Genomic DNA, 8,385 nt, shown 5'->3' with positions numbered 1-8,385 from the left:
TGTAATCTCAGCTATCCAGGAGGCTGAAGCAGGGGAATCGCTGGAACCCGGGAGGTGGAGGCTGCAGTGAGGAAGGATGGCGCCACTGCACTCCAAACTGGGCAACAGAGCAAGACTCCATCGCACATAAAAATAAAAATAAAAAAGATAAAACCCACACTTCTTTCCAAGGCAGATCTGAGTGATTTGTCCACAGATTTCCTCACTGATTTAATCTTCTTTTATTCCCCACCTCATTCTCTGAATTATAGCCATGATTTTGTTTTTTTTTTTTTGTTTTGCTTTTTTTTTTCTGTCTTAAGGCCCTTGTTCCAGCTGTCCATTGTCCATTCTGTCTGGAATTCACTGCCCCGAGATCTTTATGTGACTACCTTCTTTTTAGAACTTATATTTCAGTGCCATGTCCTCTTCTCAGAGAGGTTGCTTCTGACCCAAGCTCCCTCAACCGTCAGATTCCCCTGCTCACTCAATCTGATTGTTCATTCTATATTTCAGTTATTAGCTCTGTCTGAAATCATCTCATTCACTTGTTTATTTGCTGTCTCTTTCCACCAGACCATATGTTTCATGAGAGCAGAGACCTTGTCTTTGGTGCACTTCCAGAGTCTGGAACAATGTGTGCCACTTAGTTGGTGCTTAGTAAATATTTGCTGAATATTTGAGGAAAAATACTAGAAAGTATATCAGCTTAATTTGTACACCCACATAGTATTAGAGCAAGTCACCAGATATCATTTATAAGCAACTGGAAAAACACAGCGCAATGTCTGGAAGCAAGATGTTTTAGTAAAATGTGTAGCCTAAAGAAAACAAAGGGGATTTATTTTGGACAGTCCAAAAGTGAATGCACTTAAATCATGGCTGGTTGGATTGGGTTTGTCATCAAGTAGCAAAATGAACATCAGTCAAATTGGAGGTTTTAGTTTGTTTTGTTCTCTTCTATTAAAACAGCACTATTTTTAAATGACTTGGAGCTTGCAGTTCTGTTACAATGACTCGTCAACTTGAAAAATGTGTTTCTTTAGGGTGGGAAAAGAATTTTAATTCATAATTCATTTATTGCAATGTTTACTTACTAAAACAAAGACATACTCTCTTATACTCTTTTTCATGACATTATGCCTTTTGTCTCTTCTACGTATTATACTTTATATATGTGCACACATATAAATAAGAAATTATAAAATGCAGTTTATGTTAGCAGAAAGAGCTTTTTTTTAATATGTCCTTATGTAGAGTGGAACATGCTCTCTTATATTTCATTAAAATGTGGCTTGCCATTTTAAGGCACAGAGAGAGTATGAACACAAAGAACATATACTTTTCTGCCTCTCTATTTATGGCTCCAAAAAAGAATTTCATTGAGTTCACATTTGAAAATATAACTTAAACAAAGCAGGGACCAAAGCTGACAGAGATCTCTGAATTAATTGAATTACTCAGTTTCATACAAACCCCCAAAAAACAAAAGATCCCCTGTAGGGTAGAAGGTATAATCTATGCATTTACCTCTGTGTACTACCCTTCTTACTAAGGTTCTATTACCCTACTGCAAACATCAAGCCTGTGTACAAACCACCAAATTAAACAAAGAGGCTATTTTTACAGAAGGGGATGAGAGGCAAGGCAAAACATTTTTTAAAATAAAAAATAATTTTTCCTCAAAGCCCAGAACAGTAGCAGAAGGCCTTAAGAACATAAACATAACCAATCTGTCTATTCCAGGGGATAAAGGCTATGTTTCTTAAACATAAAAGAACAAAATTTCTAAGTAGCAAGCAAGTTGGAAGCATTTGCATAATGGATTCTATTTACATAAATTACATTGCTTATGGCAGTCATCTGATAAGACTTGGCAAAGGTGGAGGCAGAAGTTGAAGTGGAATGAAAAGAAGGGTGAATGTGTAGTTCTAGGATTCCTTTTAGCCCTTTGTGGCCTTTCTCCATTCTTTGAAGTCTGTGTTTATTTAGGGGTTAACATGTGCATTTGCCCCAAACTTTATAACCATGAGTGTCAAGAAGAATTAGATTTGGTCATTGCTGCACGTTCCCCCTATCCTGTTTTGTTCTCTTTTATGAAGGTAAAAATGAGTGCATCTGTCAACTACTGGAGCATGTTAACTCATGTATGTTGGGATTTGACAGCCACTGGCTGTGAATTTTCTCACCATAACGACCAAATGAAAATGTCAGAAATGAATCTTTTTGCTAAATGCCAGATTTTCTTTCTCGTATGCACCATTTCCCTATGACCAAATACAAAGTTTTAGTGTTTTACATAGCTCCAGCCAAGAGCTTATTTCTAATGGTATAACATGATAGCTCGCAATGCACAGTCTCTACAAGAATGGGTAAGTACTAGGTATTTTAGGTAGAACTTTAAGTATATCTTTATTGGAATCTCAAGTTCAAGAAAGACATTGTGGCCTCATAGATATCTGGATACAGAGAACTTATGTGTCTAAGTGGGCTGTACTTTAAGAATTTTTGCCTTTCTACTCCAGTTCTCCAGAACCAGGGAGGCTTCATCTGAGGGAAAGAGGTGAATGTTGGAAGGAGCTAGCTGTTCACATCCTGCTTTTTCCTACTAATTCAAGGTCTTTGATCTGATGAGAATTTGGCAAAACAGGACTTATTTCCTCCTGAAGTTCTAGCTTTCTGGAATTTCATAAGCATTGACAAACTACTTCATCCACAGTGAGATTGGGTTTTGCAAATGTGTAAACCTTTGGCCATGCTTACGGGACTCATTAGGAATGTTTTTGGCTGCAGCTAACAGCTTATCCAACTAAAGGTGTCTTAAGCAAATAAGAATTTATTTTTGTACATAAGAAAAAGTTTAGGATTGTACAGTTCTGGCACTTTTTGGCTGCTTAGTGGTGTCACAAGAAACTTAGGTATTTTTTTTTCCCTCTTTTTCCACTCTAACATGCTTAATGTGGTGGCTTTAATTCCCATGCTCGTTGCTTCATGATTGCAAGATGGCTGCGACGGCATCATATATGGAGATTTCATTTGATGCAGGAAGAAGGGAAAATGGGAAAAACGAGCGAGGCCAGGTTTTTTATCAGGAAAAAAAAAACAATTTATCCCACCTCACCCCACCCCAAATTGTCCCTGCCCTTGCTCTCAGCCACTTTTCTCTCAAGGTTGTCGGTTGTTTTGCTTAGGTTTTATTGGCCGGAATTGTATAAAATGATCTCTCCCATCTGCAAGTGAGGCTGAAGACATGCATATTTGGCTTTTACAGGCATCCAATGAAGGGAAATCAAGGGGAAAAAGTACCAAGTGAGTCAAGCAATAAGGTTGCCACAATGACCGAGGAATTATAATACTCAGGATAGATTAACATTATCTTGCATTCAAAGTCAGGAATTGATGTTCTTCTGAGTATTTCAGGGCCAGTCTGACTTTTCCCTAATTCCTACTTGCCTCTTAGAAGAGTGTACATTGATCCTCTGTTTCTTTCTCAGAAGGACGGCTGAAGTTCTTGAAAGATTACTTTCTTCAGGAAGCTGCAATGTGATTCTAAACACACTTTAACAAAGAATATATGGGATGCAGTTTTTAGCAGAAAAAAGGAAATGTTGCTTTCAGTATTTAAAGTTTTGGTGTCACAATGTTGGAGTCAGTTTAGCTTTTGGAGAATGTTTGTCTGTCTGTAAACTGCCTTAAGTTATTAACTTATCAACACAACTCCCCATTGTTTCTCCTCCCTCCTGCAGAACGCATATCCAGAACCTTAGGGTATAAACTCTTGAAAACATTTATTCAGCCCCCTCATCTAAGTTTCACCCTATGGCATGTTGCATTATTCCTAGTAGAATCTTCCCAACTTGTGTGACAAAGAGAAAGCAATGCATCTCGTACTGAAAAGACAAATACTTCTCGTTCTTCCTCGGCGTGAAGCAGGAGGCTGCCAAGTAAAAGTACTTGGCAGGATTCCCAGAGACAGGGCTTGGGCCACGGGTTGGACAGAGGAGAAGTTGCCATCTCATTATTTCATTGTCATGTGGTTGCTGGGCACACTAGCTGACATGCAGAATCAAAGTAAAAATTACCACTGTCAGAGAAGTGATACTAATGGCAGTGAGTCTGTTCAGTCCTTCACTGTTTTCCAGGGACAGCCACCTCAATTTAGCGGACCTGTTTCCAGCTTCATTAAACCCCTAGGAAGATGACTGGAATATGCTTCCCGAATTGGTGATGCTGGGTGATTTGTTGTAATAATGGTTTCAGGGCAAGATGAATTAATCACTGTCACTTGAGGGAAGAAGAAAGTGTATTCAAAAGCATCACCATATAATGCCAGCAGGGGGGAAAGAAAGACTTAAAGCCAGAAAAACAAGATACTCTTTTAGCCCTTTTAAAAGAGAAAGCATGACAAACATACACCTCAGGGAACCCTAACACGGAAATAACAGAGAAGTGAATAATTCACTCATCATGATGTTTGTCAATAGGAAGTCAATTCTTGCACCATTAGTGTTTGTGTTTGTTAGTCTTCTCCTTGTGTTTGTTAGTGCTCTCTCCTCATTTCTCTCTCCTTTTCAATCTTTCTTTTTATTAGGACTACTGATTGTTTGGGGACATCTGAAATCACTCAGGATTGTGGTGACCAGTTGAACAGAGATATGCCGAAAGCAGGCAGTGATTTATATCCCTGCAGGTGAGATCTGGGTGCTGTTGAAAGGTTTGTTATATCCTCTGATATTCTTTCACAGGACCCTACCAGCAGACATGAGCACACATTCTTGCCTTGGTGTGTCACTCTGTACTCAAGTGTTATCATATCATACAGGGACATTAAAAGAAGAGTTTGATTATACTCTGAGCAACATTTCTTATTGTGTATGCACATGTGTATACGCTTGTGATTCTATGTGCATAATTACCCCATTGACATCAACAACAAAAGCCTTAAAATGTGTGAGTATATAGGATCATAAGACAAAGAGTGAAAAAAATGGAATCAGAATGAAGAGAAAAAGAAAGTAGAAAAATAAAGCCATAGAACATGGTAGTATATATAATAAATGATCTGAAATATAAATTATTCACTTGAGGTAGGCTGCAAATTTGGCTCTGAGCTTTCTAGCAGACAAATAAAAGAGATAAACTTGATATTATTCTCAATTCTCTGTAAGGGAAACAAAACAATTGCTGAAAAGAAGCAAAAAACTGTCTCATTTTGAAACCTGAGATAATTTTTTCCTATTCCAAAAAGTTTCATTTCATAGGTGCTCTATGTTAAAAAATGTGCTACTGATATAGAAAGTAGGTAGTGCTACAAAAAACAAACAACAACAAACACATCAACCCAGATTTATCCCTTTCTTTGAAATGTTAAATTGTTATCAACTGGATGGTTACTTAGGGCTCTGGACAGTGAAATAGACATCACTGAAAGGAGAGCTTCCCATCAATACTTACATGTTTTCATATGAGATGGGTAATGTGCTTATATTGTAACATGGTTTGAGGGAGGCACATCTCACACGTGAGCATAAAAACCCAATCATTACACTTTATACATTACAAAAGAATCTTCCCACCAATACTTTTGAGAAAGATTAGATGGCATAAATACTGTCGGTATGTTTTTATTTTTAGAGAATAAGGATGATTCAGGAGCTGAGCTGAGTCACTGAAAAACGTCGAAAGAGAACACATGAGAGCCGAAGAGAATCTAGCAATCTGAACGTCCTCCACTCTCTAAAAGACGTTCAGATGACCACCAGAGAGTTGCAACTGGTTGTGCTGTGTCCACTCAGTCACCAGTCAGAACCTGCAGCCAGCAGCACCTGCTTACTACAAGGCGGTTGACCATGGTCTGTGGACAAGAGGTTAGCTGATAACTGTTGCTATAATTGGTCCCCCTGCACTTAGAGTTCAGGCATGTCTACAGCATTCGGCCCATAAAGGACAGTGCGTAATTCTGTCACTGGGAATGCCTCCCAGGATTTGAGTGAACTACCAGTGTCTATCACTTTTTGGCAATTCATACTTATTTTCTTTGTTGGAGGAATACAGCGATCTTTCCATGTTTTCTGATGTGAAAGTTTTAGCTGAATGTTTGGATCTTCTGCCATGTTTAGCATCATCACAACCTAGTAGATAAGTTAAACATATCACTAAATAGCAAACACTAGAATGTACTAAGGCCTTAAAAAAACTTGGACTTTAATTGTTTGAAATAAAGTGAGTAGGACCGGGCGCGGTGGCTCACGCTTGTAATCCCAGCACTTTGGGAGGCAGGGGCGGGTGGATCACGAGGTCAGGAGATCGAGACCACGGTGAAACCCCGTCTCTACTAAAAATACAAAAAATTAGCCGGGCGTGGTGGCGGGCGCCTGTAGTCCCAGCTACTCAGAGAGGCTGAGGCAGGAGAATGGCGTGAACCCGGGAGGCGGAGCTTGCAGTGAGCCGAGATTGCGCCACTGCACTCCAGCCTGGGCGACAGAGCGAGACTCCGTCTCAAAAAAAAAAAAAAAAAAAAGAAAGAAATAAAGTGAGTAGGAGTGACTCATAAAATGGGCAGTGTTCAAGAGACAAGACAACAAGTCAAATGGGTAGAACCATATATATATGTGTATATATACATGCATGTATGTAGTGTATTAGTCTGTTCTCACACTGCAGTGAAGAACTGCCAAGACTGGGTAATTTATAAAGAAAAGAGGTTTGATTGACTCAGTTCCACATGGCTGGGGAGGCCTCAGGAAGCTCACAATCATGGCAGAAGGCACCTCTTCACAGGGTGGCGGGAAAGAAAATGAACGCAGAAGAAACTACCAAATCCTTATAAAACCATCAGATCTCCTGAGAAATCACTCACTATCATGAGAACAGCATGGGAGTAACCGCCCCCATGATTCAATTACCTCCACCTGGTCTCTCCCTTGACATGTGGGGATTTGGGAATTATTATTCATGATGAGATTTTGAGTGGGGACAGAGCCAAACCATAGCATATACATATATACACTTATATATATCTGATTCCACATATACACTCATATATGTGGAATATATGTAATCTTTTAAAATTACTAGAATTTCACCTCAAAACAGGCCAAGCTATACAACATTTAGATTTAGCGAGGAAAAATAAATAAATAAATAAATAAATAAATAAACAAACTAGAAACACTTTTAGACCACAACTACTAGACATGAAGCAGTCAATCAGCAACTAAAATAATTAAATGAAAAAGCTATTACAGAAGGCACATACTTCATCTCTATGCCCAAGCCATGGTAAAGACAAATGTTTCAGGCACAAACTTAGAAAAATAAGAGAAGCATTAGAAGACCAATGGACCACTGATGTTTTACGTCTCTTTTTACTGCTGAAAGAATAAACACAAACAAGCCTGTGTGGGTCTTTGGAGACAACTTGGCCATCCTAACAGGTAGAATATTTTCTTTATGGATGTGAAAGCAACCATGCATGCTTTGTAAAAACTGTAAGAAAATGTGTAAAGCCTGCTATTGAAGAGAAGAGATAAAATGGCAAAATGATGAAATGGAACCAGCCATTACAAAATGTCCATTTCTGGCTCAGATGCATTTTTCTCTCCATTTCCTTTCCAAAATTGTCCCCTTTTCCCCAATTTTCTCTTGATTTCATGCATCAGAGTTAGAAATCAATAGATATTGCTTTATAAAGCACTCTTTTGTTGTGTGAGTACAAAACAAGAGAAATAAGGGGATTGGATCAATTGAGGGTTAAACTAGGGTGATGTTGGATAGTGCAGGGTGGTTTGGTTCTTTAAAGCATGTTGTTTAGGGAAAGTTTACAAGATTAATTACTGGGACATTCTAGCAAGCAGATAATTTTGGGGAGGATTTTATTATGTTATGTACATGTGACAATATTCTAAGATGGATCAGCAGTAGCTGTTTGTTACTTGGTAAACTACTGAAGTTTAAGAATCAAATATTTTCAGCTGGCAATGTTTATCAAAAGATGTTCACATTGTGTAAAAGAAGGCAGAACAGTAATGATTAATATCAAACACCATCTTTTTTTTTTTTTTTTTTTTTTTGGAGAAGGAGTCTCTCCCTGTTGCCAGGCTGGAGTGCAATGGCGCAATCTGTGCTCACTGCAACTTCCACCTCCTGGGTTCAAGCGATTCTCCTGCCTCAGCCTCCTAAGTGGCTGGGACTACAGGTGCCTGCTTGCCACGCCTGGCTAATTTTTTGTATTTCAGTAGAGATGGGATTTAGGCTGGTCTCGAACTCCTGAGCTCAGGCAATCTGCCCTCCTGAGCTCAGGCAATCTGCCTGCCTGGGCCTCCCAAAGTGCTAGGATTACAGGCATGAGCCACCGCCCTCGGCCACTATCTTATTTTTTAGCATATCTGAATTAAGAACATAAAG

The 8,385-nt window shown here is 39.0% G+C and overlaps 1 non-coding gene across 1 annotated transcript; it reads right to left on the bottom strand.

The window, feature by feature from the left end:
• Nucleotides 1-5,442: 5,442 nt before the first annotated feature.
• Nucleotides 5,443-5,547, bottom strand: LOC115836838. The gene has a single exon (XR_004031844.1). It is a non-coding gene; the product is annotated as a small nucleolar RNA U13 (small nucleolar RNA).
• Nucleotides 5,548-8,385: the final 2,838 nt, after the last annotated feature.

The sequence above is a fragment of the Nomascus leucogenys genome, chromosome 9, assembly GCF_006542625.1.
Source record: "Nomascus leucogenys isolate Asia chromosome 9, Asia_NLE_v1, whole genome shotgun sequence".
NCBI classification, from domain to species: domain Eukaryota; kingdom Metazoa; phylum Chordata; class Mammalia; order Primates; family Hylobatidae; genus Nomascus; species Nomascus leucogenys.
Note: the sequence above shows the minus strand (reverse complement) of the source record. Positions and strands in the feature narration are given on the sequence as shown.